Source organism: Nyctereutes procyonoides, unplaced genomic scaffold (genome assembly GCF_905146905.1).
Source record: "Nyctereutes procyonoides isolate TBG_1078 unplaced genomic scaffold, NYPRO_anot_genome, whole genome shotgun sequence".
NCBI classification, from domain to species: Eukaryota; Metazoa; Chordata; class Mammalia; order Carnivora; family Canidae; genus Nyctereutes; species Nyctereutes procyonoides.
Window position 1 is genome coordinate 7,147,615 of NW_026575030.1, and position 21,878 is coordinate 7,169,492.

The 21,878-nt window shown below is 44.4% G+C and overlaps 1 long non-coding RNA gene and 1 other non-coding gene across 2 annotated transcripts in view; both read left to right on the top strand.

The window, feature by feature from the left end:
• The window catches only part of LOC129503633 (uncharacterized), a 141,573-nt gene that overhangs the window by 71,496 nt on the left and 48,199 nt on the right, over nucleotides 1–21,878 (top strand). The window lies entirely within an intron of this gene.
• On the top strand, nucleotides 12,637–12,743 carry LOC129504043 (U6 spliceosomal RNA). Its single transcript, XR_008663280.1, has one exon. It is a non-coding gene; the product is annotated as a U6 spliceosomal RNA (small nuclear RNA).

Below are 21,878 nucleotides of genomic sequence, written 5' to 3' on the forward strand. Positions count from 1 at the left end.
TTGAATTTAAGTTTAAAAATTTTAAAAATATATCCCAAACTTTTCAGTAGAAAGGGAATCCAAAGGGGTAGACTAGGCCTAACTGGTATTATAGGGGGATAAATTTTGTCTTAACATAACACCTGGAGCTGCCCAAAGAGAGCATGGATTGTTTCACAGGTAATAAGTTTATTGTCATGGAATTATTTAAGCAAAGACTTGAAAACTGGTTGTCAGGGTTGCTTATTCAGTCTCTAAACATTTTTGAGGATCCACTATGTGCTAGGCATAGGGAATGTAAAGATTCACAGGAGCTAGGAATCTCCTAGGCAGTGAGAGTGAAACAATGTGGTTCCAGCTCTCAATGAATTTATAGCTTAGATCGTAGGAGCTGGTTAATATATACAACTCCATGGTGTATTATATATATATATATATATATATATATATATATATATTTAAATATCTCCCTATATACATGTGCATATATCTGCTTATGTCAGGAGGTGTCAGGATCTGGTTTCATCTGAGAGAAAACAAATGGATTATTAGCAAGAATATTGGTTAGAAACTCAGAAACCTGGGCTCCAGCTTTAGTTCTGCTACTTCCTAGCCCTGTGACCTTGAGCAAGGAATGTGCCCTCTCCATGTTTTTGCTTTCCTGTCTATAAAAGGAGACCATTAGAAAAACGTTAACATGTATTTATTGTTATTTTTATCTTATCTGTAGAGCCCGTTTTCAAGTGAAATTTTATGAAAGAAGCCTAACTTGTAAAGTGTAAATATGTAACAAGTGCCTGTAAAGTGCTGTAGCATTGTGTGGAGGTCTGAATCTCAGTCCCTTGGGACCTCCCTTTTCACTCATTCACAGCCACCTCCTCCAGTGGCTCCTAAGCTTAGTAGTAGAACCCATAGGATTCCTCAAAACATAGTTGAAAACCAGTGAACCAAATGGTCTATAAGATTTTTATTTCATTTTATTTATTTATTTATTTATTTATTTATTTATTTATTTGAGAGAGAGAGAGAGAGAGAGAGAGAGCAAGCATGACAGGAGAAGGGGCAAAGGGAGAAGCACTCTCCCCACTGAGCAGGGACCCCAATGTGGGGTTTGATCCCAGGACCCTGAGATCATGACCTGAGCTGAAGGGAGACTTTTTACCAACTGAGCCACCCAGGCACCCCTATAAGATTTGTATAAGCTCTGATCTTTTAATTCTAGGAGTTTCTTCTTTTGTTTTGTCTAGTCCAGGAAGCCTCCCTAGAAGTGGAGTGTTCTCAGTGGAATTCCAGCAGATGAAATAAATGTAGGACATCTGTCAACCAAAAGCAAGAAGACAGCCATCCTAGCCATGAGATGTAGAATGTTTTTCTCCACGTGTGGGGGAGGCCTGTGTGCTTGGGTGCGTGAGTTGGCATTTCAGCCTTAGTAACGATGTGACAGTCTATGTATTACTTCACCTTCTTGAGCCTCAGTTGTCTTTTCTGTAAAATAGAGCCATTGATACCATGATGGGTTGCTGTGAATATGGGGAGGGTGGGGGATTGATTTCTCATCAAACCTCACAGTGCAGTTCCAGTGAGCCAGGAGTCCAGCATATAGTAGCTGATCCTTTATATCAGTTTCTCCTGAAGACTCCCGTGAAGGCCTCTTTCCACCCCTCACTCTGACATTTCACAATTACAGAGTCTCTTCTGGCATTTCCTCAGCCTTTGAAATGTCTGCAGTAGCTGTAGTCTGCCCTTCGCCTGTGCCATATTTGATAAACACACATACTTGCGCCATGTGCCTTCTGCCTCAAAGTATAAACACTTCTACATTATTCATCAAAAGTATCATCTCGCAAGATCAGCCATAAAAAGTTCTTCACATTCATTCACACAAACAGGTTTTTGAACCCTTTCCAGAAATAGAAATTGCAGAAGCAGAGGCACAGGCGTGTTATTGTTTGTAGGCCTTTAAATATTGCCTCACAAAAACCACTTTTCATCTTGTTCTCCAAGGGATTAACTTCCGAGCAGTGGGGATTAACTGATGTCAGGTTAGAAAAGCAGTCAACACCAGGGTCGACCAGCCTGACAAGATTAGTCCCCAAATAAAGAATTTACAATCTGTTTTAAGACTCTGTAACTGTAACTTCCTCCAAAAGCTTTCACTACCTTGTGAATGGAAGCAAGTTCCCGAGGCTGGAGGGCCATATGGCTCCCAGGCAGAACTTGAAGTGAAGGAAGTGAAGGCAGTGGGGTGAGTGGACCTTTCCTTCCATGGCTACCATAAGGAGGGGCCAGGTTTGGGCACCACATCTGTGGAGGGATGAGGAGGTGATGAGCCCCCTCTAGAAAGAAGCCCAGGCAAGATGGTGAAAGCCACCATCCATAAGAGTGACTCCACAAATGGTCCCGGATGGCCAGGATGGCCAACTCCCTTGTGATGAAACTGTGCCTGTGCCGTATCTCGCCATCCTAACACTTACCCGTACTTCCTGTCTTCCAATTTCAAACTCCTCTCCTGAATACTCAACTTCAGAAACCACCTATCCACAGTGCAATGCTTCTTCTGAGCCACTGCTGTGGGCCATTCTGGGATGATAGCTTGTTCTTGGTCAGAGGACTCCCTTCAGGTTCCCTGGCTCCTGTCCTGATGTGTCTAATACCATGTTGGGCCTGGCAAGGCGAGGCATGGGATTCACAGCATAGGCCCTGGACTCGAATCCCAGCCTAACCTTGAGTCAACTGATCTTAAACTTCAGTTGTCTCATGTGTAAAATTTGGGTTCGAATAGTACCAACTTCATAAGACTGTAAAAGACTTCAGTGAGAATAATATATGTCACACACACAGTAAATGTTCAATTAAGAAAAGAGGAGCTGGGCAGTTATTACACCCCAGGTACATAGTAGATACGAAAAAATGTGTGCCAAATATATATACGAATAAAAGGTTCCTATTGTGGGTTGAATTGTGTTCCTTCAATAGAAGATATTGTTGAGGTCCCAACTCTCAGTACCTCAGAGTGTGGCATTGTTTGGAAATGGGGTTGTTGTAAATGTAGTTTAGCTAAGATGGGGTCATACTGGGGTCATACAGGGGTGGAGGGGCACCCCTGATACAATGACTGGTATCTTTATAGAAAGAATGACATATGAAGAGACAGAGACACAGGAAGAATGACACAGGAAAACAGGCAGAGATTGGAGTTATGCGGCCGCAAGCCAAGGCAGGCCGAAGATTGCCAGAAAGCACTGGAAGATAGGCAGAGGCAAGGAAGGACTCTTGGCTGGAGCCTTCTGGAGGAGTGGGATTCTGCTGACACCTTGATTTTGCACTTCTGGCTTCCAGTGGTATGACAATAAGCTACTATTATTCCAAGTCACCCAATTCATGGTACTTTATTATGGGCAACCCTAGGAAATTAATGTAGCCCCTCACCAACCCACACACACAACACTTCTTGGCAGTGCCTGCTCTCATGGTTGTTTATCCCATTTATCTCTGTCTTCCTTGCCTAGCTCTTCTGCAAGGCCCAGGCCCAGTCTTGCATGCCCTGTAATAGGCCCATGGTAGGAGCAACAAGACATGGCCCAGGTAACTGGTCTGAATCCAATGTGGACATTCACAGAAATCTCTGTGTTACCGTCCCATGTATGTGTCAGAGGTATAGGAGAGGCTGGTGGGTGAGATGTTTTATGGGGCCTGGCCTCTCTTCATCCCGGAAGTCCCATTTACAGGTGCTTGTCTCCAGAGGCTCTGGCAACATCTGTTTCCTCTGCTCCCTCTTCTGACATGCTCGTGTCGTCGTTCCTTCACCTGGCCCATCCATAATCAGCATTAAAGATGATCCCCAAATATTGGCTGACCAATGAGCATATACTTCATCACCTAAGCAGATGGTAGCATTACTGATTACCATCTCCAAACCCCCTGATATATCATACCAACAGTTAGGAAGAATTTATTTCTTTTTCTTCTCTTTGCATGTATATTTTTCTCCTGAACACAAATAACAATCCAGTTGCCCCATAATTAGATTGGATTATGGAATAATTACAACCTTGTTTGCTCTCGGCAGATTACATGGTAATTATACTTGGCATTACCATGAAGAACCAAGAAATTCCAACGATGTCATTACATGGTTATTTGTACAGTACAATGCAGCAGTGTAATTATACATGCAACATTTGTTCCCCAATAGGAAAATGATTAAAACAATGCTAATGCTTCAAAGTGTTGATTAGGCGCCAACATGATATGACATTTGCAATGTGAAGGAGGTGTCTGTTTTTTACTTTTTTTTAAAAAAAAAAAAAAGCAATATCTACCTTCCCCCAGACTCTCCTGCAACTACCTTTGTAGGCTGTGAAGTGGTCAGGAAGGTTTATGTGACCAGACACTCTGCTCTCATGAGTCATTTATACTTATAGTAGCTAGGGGACCATAGTCCACATTAAAAACCAGAGGTAGCTGGCCAAGTATCCCTCAACAGAACTACTTAATTATTTTTGCACTGCTCTGTGAGGTTGTCTTTATGAAAGCCTTTATGGTGAAGAAGGCATGGGACATGGAGCATAGAGAGAGCATGTGTGGTTGCCTGGCGTCGTGGGCCCCTCTACAGAAGGCACAGAAGGCCCAGGGCCCGCTTGAATGCAGGTGTGGCCTGGCTGTAGGAGCTGATCATTACATCGCTCCTGTGTGTGCCAGCTGCTTTCTCCCTGGTCCTCCATTCATTCTTCCAGATAGTCTTCTGAGGGTCCCAACACATGTTCTCACCAGTGAAAGACACAGCTATGATAGCCAGAGGAACTTAACTGTGGTTAAAAAAACATCCTGTGGCCCTATACTCTCTTTTTCCTGCCTCTGAAGAAGGGAATGAGGGCAAGAAGGCTGGAAGTCAGACACCCACCTTCCAATAAATGAGTGGTCTGTGTCCTTCTTTAGCTGTCTGAATTGCCATGGAAATCAGTGTGTGTGTGTGTGTGTGTGTGTGTGTGTGTGTGTGTGAACTGCATGCTCATGCAGAAAAACACTCATTCGTTAGGCTGATCCTGGGTGTGTCACTGGGTCTAGGAGGGAAGTAAAGGTGAGTAGAGGATGGGGTAGGGGTGGCGGAGAGGATGCTGGGGAATGTAACTAGTTGCGTGAGCAGTTTATAGACCAAATGATATTTTTGCAACCTAGTGATCTCTGCAAGCTATCTGGAAGCCTGCCAAAATCCCAGTCCTGGCAGATGCAGATATCACTTAACAGAAATCTGGAAAGCCAGAGAAGCTGGGTCACTTAGGAGTACAGAAGTTTGAATGAAGAGGTTGGCTTTTCCCAAAGGAACTGGGTATGTGGGGAGCCCACAGAAGAAGGGAGATTGCCCAAGGAGACAAAGAATCAGGACAGCAAGCTTTATGGAGCTAAAGAGGACAAAGGTCCCATTTGACTCAAGCACAGTCTGCTGCAGAAAACCAAAAACCGTGATAAAAAGAGGACAAACATCTCTCCAGACTATGAATACTTTTGAAAATTATTTTTTCTGGAGAGCAACGAATATCTATCTATCTATCTATCTATCTATCTATCTATCTATATCTATCTATCTATCTATCTATCTATCTATCTATCTATCTACACACACACACTCCCATACGTATATATGTATATTTATATTCCATTATATATGTATTTCACTATACATAAATTATGTATATAATATACATTTATGTAATATATAACTTATAAATTAAAATGCGTCCAGCCCTGTTTCACATTCAGATAACATGGAAGTTGTGAAGGAAGGCCTAGTGGTTGTGAAGGAAGGCCTGTGCAGATGTACAGCCAGTTTCCAGGGCTGGGAATGGCTGAGTTTAAACTCTGTGTGAAAATTTTCAATCTCCACATTTTCCAGTGGAACCTTCTGGGCTTCAGGTCTGTTCTGGGCCAGGTGGATTGGTAAATGGTATAGAGTCCTATCAGATTGTGGGGAGGGACACGCAGGCAGGATGGAAGGCCAGTTTTTAGAGCCCACCCATCCTGTTGCGGGGGTGGTGTCTGCTGTGTTTGCAGCACCAAATAGGACATCTCACCAAAGAGTACATTTCTTAGTGACACATGGCCTGTGTGACTCTTGTGCCTATCCTTTAAACCGTACTTTATTCTCAGTCCTTCTGTTGAAGAGTCATGCCACCAAGGCCAAGTGGATATAGGGTCCCTGGAACCTGACAGACCCGCGTTCAGATCCCAGCTCTCTGACTTGGTTGTGTGATCTTGCGCAAGTAACTTAGCCTCTCTGAGACTTGGTGTTCTCTCCTATAAAACAGTGACACATACTCCCTTCAAGGGCTGTAGTCAGGACTCGGTGGAATGACTGGAGTAAAGTGCTTCCCACAGTTTCTGGAACACACTCCAATCAATGCTCATGAAGTGGTAACTATAGTTATTTTACATATGAATTTCCAGTGAGGCTAAGCTAGATTTAGATGCATTCAGGGAAAGGACCTGGAGCCAAGAAGCTGCAGACATCAGGATGAGGGGCTGCCATGGCTGCTGGAGGTCCTGCTGACCATCAGAGACAGTGCCCTTGTAGGACCAGGTCCTGAGGTCACTTGCAAGGCATTACTTAAAGTTGAATGCCTTAGCCAGGAGCCTCATATTTTCCATCTTCTTCAGCCAATGAATAAAATCCCAAACACTAAAAAAAGCTAGAGGACACCAGAGTGAGGATCTGGACACGAGTCTGACTCTAACAAGAAGCCGTTGGCCCTAGAACAAGTTTCTTGGAGGTTCTGGCCTCAGTTTCTCAAACTGTAAAATGAGGGGTTTAATTGGATAGTTTCGTAGATCCTTTCCAGCTGTAAAATTTTATGAACCTGAAAAGGATTTTTTTTCTCCCCCTCCAGGAAATGTGCCCACATTGTATATTTGAGATGAGGTTAGTTATACTGAGCCAAGCTTCATTCTACACATACATATGCATACTATAAATATACACATAAGCATATGTATACACAGGCATTGAAAGAGGAAATTGTCCCTACACCTCAGTGCTTTCAATTGAGCCATCAAGTCACTCAGGTATTTATGATGGAGAGAAAAATACATGCACTGTTTCCCTGTCTCTGGAGGACCCTGCCAGGGACTCCGCCGAGATGTAAGACTCATGTTGGGTGAAAGAAATGAGATTTTGAGATGGTGATGGCTGTATGGAAAATGATATAAATTATCTCCCCTCTGGTTCTATATTTCCATGTACCAACAGAGCTTGTCCTCTCAGAATAATTGATGGGTGCCTCTAAAAGGCATCTTCCTTCTCTTAAGTATGGCGGTTCTTCAATTCTCTGGGCATTTGAATTGGTTTGACCCCTCCTGTGTCTGCATCCCCCGACTCTTGCTTTGTGGGCTTGTCAGTTTCTCTCTGTCATTTGTGCAACCAGTGCTTATTGGACCCCTACAATGAATTGCTGATTGTGTCTGGAAGTGTGTTCTCCCTCCATACTCTAGCAGGGCTGTGTTAGTTTAAGATAAAGCTGCCACCCAAACTCTCACTGTTTTGATATAATAAAAGCCTATTCTTGGTTAATGTACTATCAGTTCAATGTGGCTGTTTGGCAGGCAGCCTTCAACAGAAGCATTCAGGGAACCAAGCTCCCTCCACCTTGTGGCCCTGCCATGCTCTAGGGTTGCCATGTCTCTTACTTCCATTTGGTAGAAGGATAGAGTGTGAGCATGGAGAAGGCCTATCCACCTGTGAATTATTTTAGCACTAAAGTGTGACTCCTTTGCCTTGTGTTAATGCACACCCACACCTCCATCCAGACTCAGGGGTGCTAGGGACAATGTACCGGATGGGAGGGCAGCACAGATATTCACTGAACAGATGTCAGAGAAGTGCTGTGGGGAAAGAGGAGGGTCCGAATGCTATAGCAGACACTGGGGGGACAGAGATGGCATCCCACAGAAGCAAATAGGAGCTAACCAGGTATGGGAAGGTGGGGAGTGGGAAGGTGGGGGTCCTGGCTGAGCGTTTTCAAAGGGCAGGGGTGGGGGAAGGTGAGAAGTGAGGGAAGGCAAGTGTGGGTCAAATAGGTGTCAGAGGAGCAGTGGGTGGGAGAGTGGGAAGAGAGGAGGCTACAGAGCGTGAAGGTTCTTGTCGGCCATGATGAGAAGTTCTGACTTTGTGCTAAAGACAAAGAAAGCTGTGGAAGACCTTTTTAGCAGAGGTGGTGGGGTGACTACCACTTTGAAAGATCGCCCTAGTGGCAGGGAGGGTGTGAGCCTGGAGTTAGATTCACTGGGAGCGATGCTGGTCATCTTGGTGGGGACCATGATCCATAGCCTAATCTGCTGGCTGTGGTTTGGAGAGAAGACAAAAGATTCAAGAGACTAGTAGCAGTAAACTCCTTAGAAATACCTGCTGGGTTTCTCTGGTCTGGGCCCTTGTCCCTCCAACTTGGATTACCTACCACAGTGGCCTCTCAGACACCTTCTTGTCCTCACTTCCTCCCATTCAGCTGACAGGCCTCCATGGTGTCACCCTGTCACTCCCTCTGGGTCAGGGCTCTGAATTGCAGATAACACTGTCCAATGGCCAGTTTAAGCCGGAAGTCATACACTATGGGTAGAGAAAATGCCCAGAATCATTGTAGGCTGAAGAAACCGATTCTAGGCAGGCCTCTCTGGAAGAACTCCCAGCATCTCCAGCAGAACTGCCTGCCAAAGGAGCTGCCACTTCCACCAGCATCAGGAAGTGGCCACTCTCACTGTCTCCCCGCAGCTGGACCGCCACGCTCCACCAGCAAAACATGACCCAGGCCCCGCCTCTTCCACCCTACAGCCCCGCTAATCCATCTGAGCAGTACAGTTAAACCCTGTGTTTGCTTTTGATGGCAATGGAAGCTGGGAAATGTAGTTTTGGGGAATCTCTGATGGGAAGGTAGGTTTCACATGACAGAGAACAATTAAAAGGCAGGCAGTGTTGAAAGGTTTTGGGGAGCCTCAAAGGACGATCGCCACCATGTGGGGAGTCTGGCACCCTGTTTCCCTTACAGCATTTACGGCTCACAGCAATGCCACCTGAGGTATTTCCTGCCCACTCACAGATGAAGAAACTGACTCAGAGAGGCTAATGAGCTTGCCTGAGATCACACAGCAAGCAGTTGGCTGAGTCTGTATTTAAACCCAGCTTTGTCTGCCACCAGGGTTTTTCCCAATGCATTCATGGAATTACAGTGCTTACCAGTTGTTTATTACGGTCATTCATAAACCACTGTTTATTCTATCCGTCCGGTTTATTTTGCCCAGTGCAGCTGGGCCATGGGGGCACCAGCAGTCACTTGTGGAGTGGCACCTTCTTGGCATGCCTGGGCAGGGCTGTGCTGAGCCATCTGTGAAGTCAGGCTGCCTCCTTTTAGAGCTGGCCTTGTTACTGCACAGCTTACACTGCTGCTCTGGGCAATAGTGGCAGAAATACAATCGTTAAATTTTAATTAGGAAGAAACAAGGTTCATTATTAGTTGTCATTCCTCATTGTTTCCTAATTATGCTCATTGCATGATAAAATGAAATACTACATTTCACTTGCATTGTTCTTGCTCAGGGCTGATGGAGAAGAAAGACATCCTGAATCTCCCGCCTCCTCCCCCTGCCTCTTCCCTCATCTGAACTGCCCCTCCATGCACTCCACCCGAATAGCCAGAAGTTAAGAGGGAGGATTCTGGAGTCAAAGTAGCCCAGGTTTGAACCCTACTCCTGCCATTTATCAGAGGCACACCATTTACCACATTGGGCTTGTTTTTCTTTTCATCAAATGGAGATCATAAAACCTTCATCCCAGATGGGTAGTGAGGATAGTGTTACATAAAATAATATTCCACAAATGCCTGGCACATGAGAGATGTTTCAGTAAGTGCCAGCTACTTGTATTATAATTTTTAGGGTTATTATCAAAGTAGGACTCACATACCAAGCTAAGAAGTCTAGACTGATGGTGTAAGTCCCTGAACACTTTTTCCAGCAAGGAGTACCATGATGGGGGCAGGACGGGGTGTTTGGAGTCATTCATCTGGTGGCTGGTGCAGTAAGGAAGTAAGAGAAGGTGTGAGAGGAAGAGAATTTCTGGTCAGTTCCCATCTAGTTTCATGTAACTGAGCTTCTCAAGAAAGATGTGATTCTCAACTTGTTTCTTTTGTCCTGAGAATGGATTTGCCCTGAGCCCTTTGGCACCATGGAGCCACTAGAATCCCTGGCAGGAAAAGACAGACTGGCTTTAGTGCTGTGCATTGGGTGAGAACATGATGATGGATCTGGGGGCGGGGGTTGGGGCTGCTCTTTGTGTCTTATGCAACCTCTGTAACAGCTAGACGAGCCAAAGACTTGAACTTTCTATTTCCCTCACACTTAATACCTTCATTTAGGGTTTAGTTATTTGAGGTCCCTGAAATTAAATTCACCAAAGGTGTAGGACATTGGGAGTTTGGCATTGAGCAGATGCCCTTTCTCTCTGTGTGAAGTTCATTTGCTCTTGCAGAAAAAAGAAAGAAAGGAAAAAGCTTAAGAATGATTTTTTTTCATTTGATACTGAGCCAAATATATTTATTTGGGTTAAAATGTGTAACTCCCAGAACTGATAGAAAATTCACAAGGCTGAGCACACCTCATGCGTGGCTTGCTGGGGAAACGCTAATGCCGCAGGAAAACTGTTATTTGGACTCATTCTCTTTCTAAGAGCAGTTGCTGTTGTGTGAGGGAAGTCTGTGGTTTACAAAAGCACCAGGCAATCTTATTTTAGCCCCGTAGTAGAAATCCTTCTCTCACGTCGAGAGAGAGGGATGGGGTAGGACTCAACTGGCTAGGGAATGGAGGAAGAAAGAACACAAACAGCTATTTGGATAAAGTGAAGGCTTTTCAAAAGCCCTGTTGATTTGAATCTTGGGATGTTACACAAAGCCAGATGCATGGCCAGAAGCAGTCAGCAAGCACTCACCCGCTGTCCGGAACTGGGTCCGGGATTGTGCTATTTGATGCCTGTTCTCCTCCGGCTGTGGCCAGTAAGTTGAAGAGCATTTCAGAGCTACATTCAGGGGTCAAGCTGTGGGTGGGGCTGGCAGGATGGCTCCCCAAAACCTCATGAGGTGGCTGCCTGCTGGGTAAGTCGATATAGTTCTGCTGGCCCTGGGCTCCAGAGCTCCTGAATTGCATCCTTAGCTATCCACCAAGGGTGTACTCACGCCCAAGGCACTGATGCACACTCAGCCAGGCCCAGAGACAAAAACAGCTGCCTGGGTCTTCTTGGAGAGAGCATGAGTTGGCTACAAAACCTGGGACCCACCTTCACCGCGGTTTTTATTTTATGCCCTGGGATACTTCTGGTTGGACTGAGGGACAGGGCTGCGGGACACCCCCATGCCTACTTGATCCAGAACTGCTTTCCTTTTATCTGTCTGACATAATGGGACTCTGCCGAAGATTTTGTTAAAAACTTTTGGACAGGGATCCCTGGGTGGCGCAGCGGTTTAGCGCCTGCCTTTGGCCCAGGGCACGATACTGGAGACCCGGGATCGAGTCCCACGTCGGGCTCCCGGTCTTATGGAGCCTGCTTCTCCCTCTGCCTATGTCTCTGCCTCTCTCTCTCTCTCTCTCTCTGTGTGTGTGACTATCATAAAAAAAAACTTTTGGACATCATTCTCTTCTCTGAAAGAAGTAAATATCTGTGGTGGCTAATTTGTCAATTTTGCAATAAAATTTACTCTTCCTAATTATAAAGGTAATATCATATGATGTAGAATCTTTGAAAAACACTGAAGATAGGAGAAGAATCCAACACTCAAAAAAGACCACCACTGTTCATATTTTTGTGTATTCCCTTCCAACTGTTTTTTTTCCTTTTCATATTTTTATATGGTTCAGATGGTGCTATGTTAAGCAGTGTTTTTATTCATGATTATTCTTTACTTAAGATGATTTTCTTTCTTTCTTTTTTCTTTACTTAAGATGATTTTCAAAACCATCTGTAATGTGGATGTTTTTACTTAACTATTGTTTTGATTCTTACTCTTCCTTTATTATCATAAATGACTTCATTGTAAAGCTTTCTCAAGTTTTGTATTTTTTCTAAGGGTCAAGTCTCAACAGTAGCATTATAAATTTAAACATCTGGGTTATTTATTTAGTAATTTATTTACTCATTTACATATTTGTTTTACTGAAGTACAGTTAACACATAACATTACATTAGTTTAAGATATACAACACGGTGATTTCACGTCTATATATTACGCTCTGCTCACTACAAGTGTAGCTACCATTTGCCACTATGCAACGCTATTGCAGTACAATTGACCTTATTCCCTGTGCTGTACCTTTTATCCCTGTGACTTACTCATTACACACCTGGAAGCCTGTACCTCATACTCCCCTTCACCCATTTTGCCCTCCACCACCTTTCCCTCTCTGGGAACCATCAGTTTGTTCTCTGGATTTATGGGTCTGTTTCTGCTTTTTGTTTATTCATTTGTTTCCAAACACCTGGGTCTTTTAAAGGTTTTCGGAACATAACACAATTATTTTGCAAAAGGGGATACCGATGCACTTATGCACAAGCCATTTATGAAACTGCCTGTTATATCATACCTTTAATAGCACTGGGTATTTTCATTTAAAAATTAATAGCATCCTGTGCTCACTTTGGCTGCACATATACTAAAATTAGAACGATACAGAGAATATTAGCATGGCCTCTGGGCAAGGATGACATGGAAATTCATGAAACATTCCATATTTTAAAAAAATTAATAGCTTCTTGTTTCTTTGGTTATCAGTGAATTTGAACATTTTTATATTTGTTATCTGGTTGTATTTTTAGGGTATTTTTTTTCTAAAAAACAATTCTGACTCTTTGCTTTCCTTCTTAGAGAGTCCCTTAGCCCCATAGTGCCTGCAAGTAGGACAAAGTTGTGTGGAGCATAATGGGTATAAGCACACACATTTGAATCTTTTCCAGCTCTGATTTTCCATGCAAACTCTGTGTGACCTTTGACCAGTCCCTTGATCTTCATTTTAATTTCTTCACCCACAAAAATAGTAAAAACAATACTAACTTCCTAGAATCATCATGAAGATTAAGTAAGATCCCTTGTAAGGAACTCCACCGTAGAGTGTAAAAAACAGCTCTAGATCTGTCATTGTCATTTCTATCATGACAATGAACAAGACCTGTCATGAGGTGTGCCTGGGGGGCTCAGTTCATCAAGTGTCTGCCTTCGGCTCAGGTCATGATCCCAGGGTTCTGGGATGGAGCCCCACATTGGGCTTCCTCTCTACTTCTCCTTTTGCCCCTCCCCGCTACTCATGTTCTCTCTCTTTCTCTCTCTCTCTCTCTTTCACAAATAAATAGATAAACCTTAAAAAAAAATCTGTCATGAGACTAATAGCCAACAGGTAATGAGAGACTACTTTCTACTCACCAGGCACTGTGCTCAGCCCTTTACCTGTATGGACTCAGACTAGCCTCACAACAGCATGTGAGGGAGATGATATCATTATGTTTATTTAATAGATGAGGGGACTGATGCACAGAAGATAAAGTAACTTGCCTAAAGTTCTATCACTGGGAAACAGCAAAGCTGGGACTTGAACCTTTAATGTTTGGCCCCATCCTTTTTCTAAGGCTTCCTCACCCTGAACCACAGGGACCTACAGGGCCTTCCCTAACACACCATGCCCTCTTATCCCTGTGCCTTGGCTCCTGCTCATCCGCTTCATGAATGGGTGTCTCCACCCTTCACCTCGAAAGCACTGTTCACCCTTTAATATCTGACTTAAATGTCCTCTGCTCTGTGGTCAAATCAGCCTCTCCTTCCCTGGCTGGTACTCAATGGTCACTTATACTTTCACCCCTAAAACACTTAGCCCATTGTCTGTGTGATTGTATGTGCACTGTGTGTGTGCACATTAATGTTTTGCTTATATGTATGTCTCCTCTTCTAGAGTGTGAACTTCTTTTTAAAAATATTTTATTTATTCATGAGAGACACACAGAGAGAGGCAGAGACATAGGCAGAGGGAGAAGCAGGCTCCTAATGGGGAGCCTGATGCGGGACTTGATCCCAGAAATCTGGGATCACAACTTGAGCCAAAAGCAGACGCTCAACCACTGAGCCACCCAGGTGCAACCTCGAGTGTGGACTTCTAGTAGACTTCAAATTCTTTTTCTATGGATCCCTAATTCCTAGTATGATGCCTAACATCCGAGAGATGCCTGGCATCTTCTCCTTGCTTGGGTGAACAAATGGTAACCTTGCACTTACAGTGAGGAGTGAACAGGTGAGAGAACTGGAAGTTTTGGGGCTTTCTAGAGGTCTTCACACCATCTCTCCCACCTGTGTTCTGCCTAAGACTAGTCCTGTAGTAAAATAGGCTTTTATACTGGCCATTGACTCCCCACTCACATACTATGCAGAAATGCCTGTGGTCCCTAGTTACATACCCAGATCACCCAGAGAGCATCAGCCACACACTCCAAGGTTTGAATTCCTGCTGCTGGTGCAGGGCTGGGCTGCTTCTTCTCAGCTGGCCTTGTACCTGATGTCCCCAGGCAGCCAGAGGAGACATATCAGCACCTGTGTAGACTCCAGAAAACCAGCTCTTTGAGAACTTGCTTGTCGGCAGGGGCAGGTGGCTGTATACAAAGGCACGAGAGGTGACCCAGAGCTAGCTGAAAAGTGTGTGTATACAGGGGGAAGGACAGAACTCAGATCCTGAGGTTTTCAGGTGAGATGTAAGAGTGAGCACAGCATATATTCAGGGGAAACCCAGAAATGAATTTGTGCAGCTAGTTGTTGTATTAGCTACTCATTGCTGCAATAACAAATTACTGCAAGTTTGGAAGTTTACAACAGCACACAGTTTCTCTTGCCATAATACTAGAAACTAGAAGTCTGAAGTGAATCTCAGTGGTCCCAAATCAAGGCATCAGCAGGGCCATACTCCCTCGGGAGGCTCTAAGGGATGACCATGTCCTTGACTTTTCCAGTTTCTGGAAGCTGTTCTCATTCCTGGGCTCATGGCTCTGCATCACATCACCTTTTCTCTCCCTGCTTCTATCATCACATCTTCTTCCTCTTCTGTTCCAAATGTCCTTCTCCCTCCTTCCAATAAAGACATTGGTGGTTGCATTTAGAACCCACCTGGTTAATCCAGGATAATTGCCCCCCGTCCACATCCTTAGATAATCCCATCTGCAGCGTCTCTTACCACATTAGATGACATTCACAGGCTCAAGGGTCTCTGGGAACCCTTATCTAGCCTACCATAAATGAGTGTCATGGTGTGCTCTCATGGTTCTCCCCACACAAGTGAGATGCAAGACCCGCTCATTGCTCTGCTCCTTCAGCTGGCACATGTTTGCCAGCACCTACTCTGTACCAGGCTCTGTGTTAGGCACTGGAGATATAGAAGTGGCCCAATCTCACCTACTGGCCTGGAAGGGGTGGCCAGTTGAAGAGCATCTGCAGTGTGAGTGTAGTGTGACAAACGCCACAGAGAAGCTTGCGGGGAACAGGGAGGGGCTATCACTTCTGGTGACAGATGAAGGAAGGGGTCACAGGGCAGTGAGTCCCCTGAATTTATTCTTAATGGATGAAGAATTTTTTAGGTGGACAGCATGTGGGGGAAATAGGAGTCAAAGCAAACAGCAGGGACTGGTGTGTTGGCAGGTGCATTGGAAACCTCCAAAGTGCTGGGAGATGCTCCTCTGTGCCCACCTCTGGACTATCCTCCGCCCCATCCTGCCCTCCTGAGGCCTTGCTGCTCACAAGAGCATCTTTGCACTTTCTGCCTCCAGCTCCTTTTCCCATATGACTGCTTGGGTGATGGGCACCATCTCTCTCTCCTCTCCTCCAGATGTGCCTTCACTAAGCCCCCTTGGCATTGGTTCTTCTAGAACATGCCTCCTGAGTCCCCATATAAGCCTTTTAATGCCTGACTCCCCACGGGCAACTCAGCCTGCACTGCAGGTGGGAGCTCATATCCACAGATTTTGTGGAATGATTCCACTGCAAAGCTCACAGGCAAAATTTCTGTAGAGATTATGAACATTTGACAGTGAGGCTCGAGGAAGGCCAGGTCCAGAGTAGAAGCAAGCATTTAACACCGGGCTTGTAGAATGACACTTCTCTCCCCAGCATTATTGTATCTGCTGAATTAATTGCATGGGGGCTAGAAGCTCCCTAGAAATAACGAGGACAGTTCATGCATGTTGGAGAGGAGGGGTGAGACTACATCCAGAAGCTAGAGTTCAGGGGAGACCACAGGGTCTTGGGTTAGAACCCACCATGGCAGAAGGATTCTGACTCAGGAACATTCTAAGCCTCACAGTCTGAGTGTAGAAGAGGGGGCCATGGTTCCTGGAAGAGTAGGTACCTGTCTTTTTGAACTCACCCTCCGAGTGCTCGCTTCGGCAGCACATATACTAATATTGAACTCACCCTCCAAGCCATCCACCTCGTGTTTGTTACAGAAGAGCAAAAGGCTTACAAATGAAAATAAGTCTACAAATAAAGGTACAGTTTTAATGCACACAAACAACTAAGTGTGGGATCCCTAGTAAAAGTGCAGAATACAGGGAAGTAGGGGAGGAAAGGAGGGGCTCCCCTACCCCCAAGGCCAGAGCAGTGGACACCAGTCAGTAGGCAGGGGCCCAAGGCAGGATGCCAGATGGGAGGAGGAGGGAGGGAGGTAGATGGCCTGGGGGCAGAGCATCCCCCCACCAGTGGGGCAGGAGGGATGGTGAGGACAATAAGGAAGCAGACTCCCCCAGAGTCCCTCCCTACACTCCATAGGCAACTTTTTTTAGATGGGGGTTGTTTGAGTCTACCTGCAGTCAAGGCTTTTGTGAGATTCAAAGGAAATCAAGATCTAGGTGCTTTGGAAACTTTCAGGTGCTAAGCAGTTGTAAAGCAAATGAGATTTAGGAAGGGATTATAATAGGGCATCATATTTCCAGGTTGGGGAAGAAAGTGATAGGAAATACAATTTGCTTTGAATGTGCAAGCTTTTCTTTTCAACTTTTTTTCATCTAAGAACACTGGAAATTTTGACAGGACCCATGTCTCCATTCACTCATCCATTTATTCATTCATTTATACAACACCTGCATGCTGCTGCTGCGCTGCGGGGCAGGCTGGCTGGGTGGAGTTGCCACAGGGAATGTGGCACAAGAAATGTGGTCCCCACCCCCCAGAGTGTCTGCTGCACCAGCACTCCCTCCCCCTGGGCCACTGGGGGATGCGGGGGGGGGGGGGGGGGGGGGGGCAGGGCCTGGACTAACAGGGTATCATAGAAGGGGCATCTCTTTCAGGCCCTGGAAGCCAGGGATGTCAGACCTGGTGAAATGCCGCCTGGTTCTGTACTGTGCTTTTTAAGAGCTGCTGACAGCTGTCATTAGCTCAGCGTTAGGACAGGAGCTGTGATAATCACCGCTGAGTGGCTGTAAACACCGCGCGTCCCTGAAGAATATTCAGAGCATTGGGCAACTTGTTAGCTTTTGTCTGGGCTGGGGAGAGGAAAGGAAAAGGGAAGTTCTGTCAGAGAGAGCATTTGCCGTAGAAAAAACACAAAATCAATCGTATGGTTCTAATTTAATTTTAATTCACATTTTTATACGTGGAGTTTGTTAGAAGGGCTGACATTTGCTGGGAAAATCTATAAGGGCTGAATTGTCCTCGAATTAGAAGATTTTTAAAAGAAGTTCTTTGCCACTGGGTTGCAATTTGTTAAAACAAACAATAGCATAACCATGCTGCAATCGGATGCCAAGATATTACTGGACTCAGCGAAAATCAAGTAATCTTTTTTAGGTTCTATTCTCTACCAACTAAGCTCCCCAGCAATGTCAGAAAATGACAAATTGCAGGATGAATCTAAGAGCAGTGCCTTCAAAAATACAATAGTTATACAAGCCATCTATTGTTAGTGAAGAATATAATGCAATTTGCCTGTCTGTAATACAATTATGCAAATCAAAGGAGGAACTATCCCGAAATCTCTTTACATTCCGATTAAAATGAGATAATTTATCAAACAGAATATTACTGATTATGTTTATGTGTTGCACATTAATCCTGTTACAATAATGTATCCTTCTCCTAATGTAATGGATTTGTGCAATCTAACAGAAAATGACTTTTATACTATCCACAATTATAAAAATATTCAAAGCATATCCATCCCAGTGCAATAGCACATGTCTACAACTGTACAATAAACCTATTAAAACAAGCAGAGCTTATGAATGTAACCTTCATCCCAATAAAGATGACGGTACATTCAATTTTATTGTGCTTATTATGTGAACAACTCCATAGATGATAAATACTAGGAGTAAATTAGTTTAACCTTCTTTATCTTTTTTTTCTTTCTTTTTAAGAAGAAAAGTGGACTTGAATCTATAGCATTAACGTCCTTCCCCCCCATCTGGATCCTCCTTCAGTTGGTCAAATATGACGTTACTTCGTACAGGAGAAATTTCTGGGGAATCTTTCATAAATGAATTTAGTCTTATTCTACCTTATGGTAGCTGTTTGAACTTGGTATGTTTCCATAGGGTCAGGAAATTTACACAACTTATCCCTTCCCATGCTGTATGTATTTGTGTGTACTGGGAAATATGTATGTTCTGGATGAGAATATGGCTTGAGCCTCAGTCATGTGGAGGGGCACACGAGTCTCCATTCTAACATGTACATCAGAGCCAAAAACTAATGAGTAGTATTGTCAGGAAAAACAAGAGCCCAAATAATTGGCCAAGATCTCACTTGCACTTCCATTGCCAAGGATAATCATTTTTGCATTTAAACTAATCTCTTCCACCTTGACGAGAGTCATTAGCATCTGACAGTGAGTGATAATGTGCTTAAATTTCACACCTCTTGGCCTTGTCTGCATTGTCAACATTTCCCACATGCATACCTCCACACTAGGCATACAGGTTGACTTAAACAAATGTTTATCTTTTGTGGCAAAATTGTAAACCTCGGTGTTTTGCAAGTTCTTAAATTGTTTCTCTTGCCTTTAAACACCTTTAAGCCAGTTTTGCTGCAGGTTACCCCTGAGGTATTATTTTCCTCACAATGCCAGGGTTCTCTTCTCCCTCTGATTAGATTGACCTGCCAAGTCAAGGAAAGACAAAAACTCTATGAAAAGCAGCATTTTTTTTTTCACTTCTAAACAACTGAGTGTGCACTCACACACACATGTAAACACAGGGTACAACAGACAAATCTATCAGCCTTCACCTCAGCAAGGCAGTGTTTGTTCCAACTATAAAAGGGTTCTTGTGCTCCTGAAGATAGGGTGAGGAAGGAAGGGGTCGAAGGAAAGAAGAAAGGGGGGGAGGGGGAGGAGGGTGTCATTCATTGTTTAATAAACAATGGCTTCATAAAAACTGCTCTTACCCAGAGTTTTTTGTTGTTGTTATTGTTGTTGTTTTTTAAAGATTTTATTTGTTTATTCATGAGAGACACAGACATAGGCAGAGGGAGAAGCAGGCTCCATGCTGGGAGCCCGATGCAGGACAATCCTGGTACTTGATCCTGGGACTTGATCCTGGGACTCCATCCCGGGACTCCAGGATCCACCCTGGGCCAAAGGCAGATGCTTAACAGCTGAACCACCCAGGCAACCCATTACCCAGAGTTTTTGAATGGCCTTTCCACGTAGACTGTTTAGAAGTGAAAGCTAGCTAGCTGTCAGCCCTCTCCAGAGGGCAGAGTTCCTACAGAACAAGAGTGGCAGAGTTGGACCATGGCTTGTAGTGGCTCACAGGTATTCATTCTCTTTTCATGGTTTACCAGTTGGTTTGGAGAGGCATTGACTTGTTTTCCCTCAAGCATGCACTGTCTCAAGTGGAGACATTTGATGAAGGAGGAACGCAGACTGCCCCAGGGCTATGTGGGCCGATTTTTGCATCCCTGCTCAGGATGTAGCAAAGGAGCATTTTCCACTCAGTAAGATTTCCCAGGCCAGAGCAGAGAGATCTGGAAGCTTAGACCCATTAAAAATGGGAACATTAAAGATGTAGTCATAACAGTGGAAGTAAGAAGTCTGAGGGATAGCACATATGGAAGACATCAATCTGTCTGCCAGCCCAGAAGGAGACCATGCTTCCCTTTCAGACCCTAATGTGGTGGAGGATGGACTTACAGTTTAGGGTTGGAAGGCAATACTAGTGAGAGAACAGGATTTTGAGGGTCCTCTAGGTTCATCAGAGTCGTGCCAGTCTGTCTGAATGTGCTGTGGGCACAGATACATGTTTGTTCTCTACTTGGTTTCTGTGGCTCTGGTAGATGGGTTCCTTCATTGTCTCCAGCTCACCTGCATGTCAGAGGAGGTCTAGGAATCCCAGTCTAAAGAAACTGTGTGGAAACACGTCTGTTGGAAGACAGAACAAGGACATCCTGAGCATGATGAACAATTGCCAAGAATTCATCTCTGTATTCAGTAAATATTAACCAGTACCAACAACTGCGTGTCCAAACAATGTTCTTGGCACTTGGTATAAATCAGTGAACAGAGAGACACAGATCTCTACCTTCATGAAGTTTGCAATTTTAGAGGAACAGAATAGACAGTAAAAGAGTAAACAATATAGTGTGGTAGGTGGCAAAACGAATGCTGGATAAATTTTTTTTTTTTTAAAGTGAAACAGAGAGAGATCAATCATGAATGTGGGAGAATGTGGCCTGCAATCTTAAAAGGAATTCTACTGTTGGTGTCAGACTTAAAAAATATATTTTTTGCTTGGAGTAAAGCAATCTCTCTAGTTAAGGCCTCTATTATCATGGGAATATGCAACTAACTAGCATTTCCATAGGTAAGTGTGAATTTTGATACCCAGGCCCTTTAGGGGTCTGTTCACCAACTGGTAACTTCCTAGAGTTTACAATCTAAAATAAAGATACAAGAAGAAAATGGTGATTCCATATTTGTTAATTATTCTCTTCCACTCTGGACAATGATAAATAGTTTTAATTGGAATAAAATATTCATAATTGCTTTTAGCCTGATTATACTTAGTTGAGGCAGCTTAGCTAGGTTTCTTTAGAAGAAAAGTGATTTAGGGATCCTAAAAGATACCATGAGGAACTATGCTTGTCCCCAAAGGTACATGGAAGGTTCAGTTTCTTGGTAGAATTTCCGGTTTTAGCTGAGGATGTCAACCTTGCCCTGTGTCCTTGAACTAGACTAATGATTCAAATAAGAATGTCACTAGGGCTCAGTCCAGTTGGATGCAGAGTGCAGCTCTGATGCTGCAGTGGACCACCCAGATGCCCCATCTAGGATGGAGGCACTCCTTTCCCTAGCTACTGGGAACACTGGCAGCATCCAAGGTCATAGCCCCTCCTGGGGCTCAGTGATTGGCCAGCCAGCGGGGATCATAAATGCCTGGTCCCCTTGCCTGGAGCAAGGACAGCTCTGAAGGGCTCCCCTTGGGACAGCTGAGACCTCTCCTGGGCTGGATTTCAGCAGGAAGCTGCTTCCTTTACTTCCCCCACCATAAGCATCCTGCATGCAAATTAACTTCCCAGAGTCTGTTTCCCTGGGCAACTGATCTAAAGAACTTTATTTCAGCTCTGTCTGCAAAGAGCCACTGCAGAATCAACAATTTATACTGATTATGCCTTTGTACTTACACTCAATTTCATGATCTTTCTGCCAATTTCTGATCCTGTGGCTCTTTCTCCTATATCCAGTTTCACCCTCTCCGTTTGGATGTATGATGCCTTCAGCTTCCTGGGTTTTAATCTCTGCCCCTACCAATTCTGGCTTTTTCTCTTAAAAAAAAAAAAAAATCCCATCCCTTCTAGCCTCCGCTACCAGGACATAAAGCAGAAGGACTACCTTTCCCTCTGCCTCTGTCC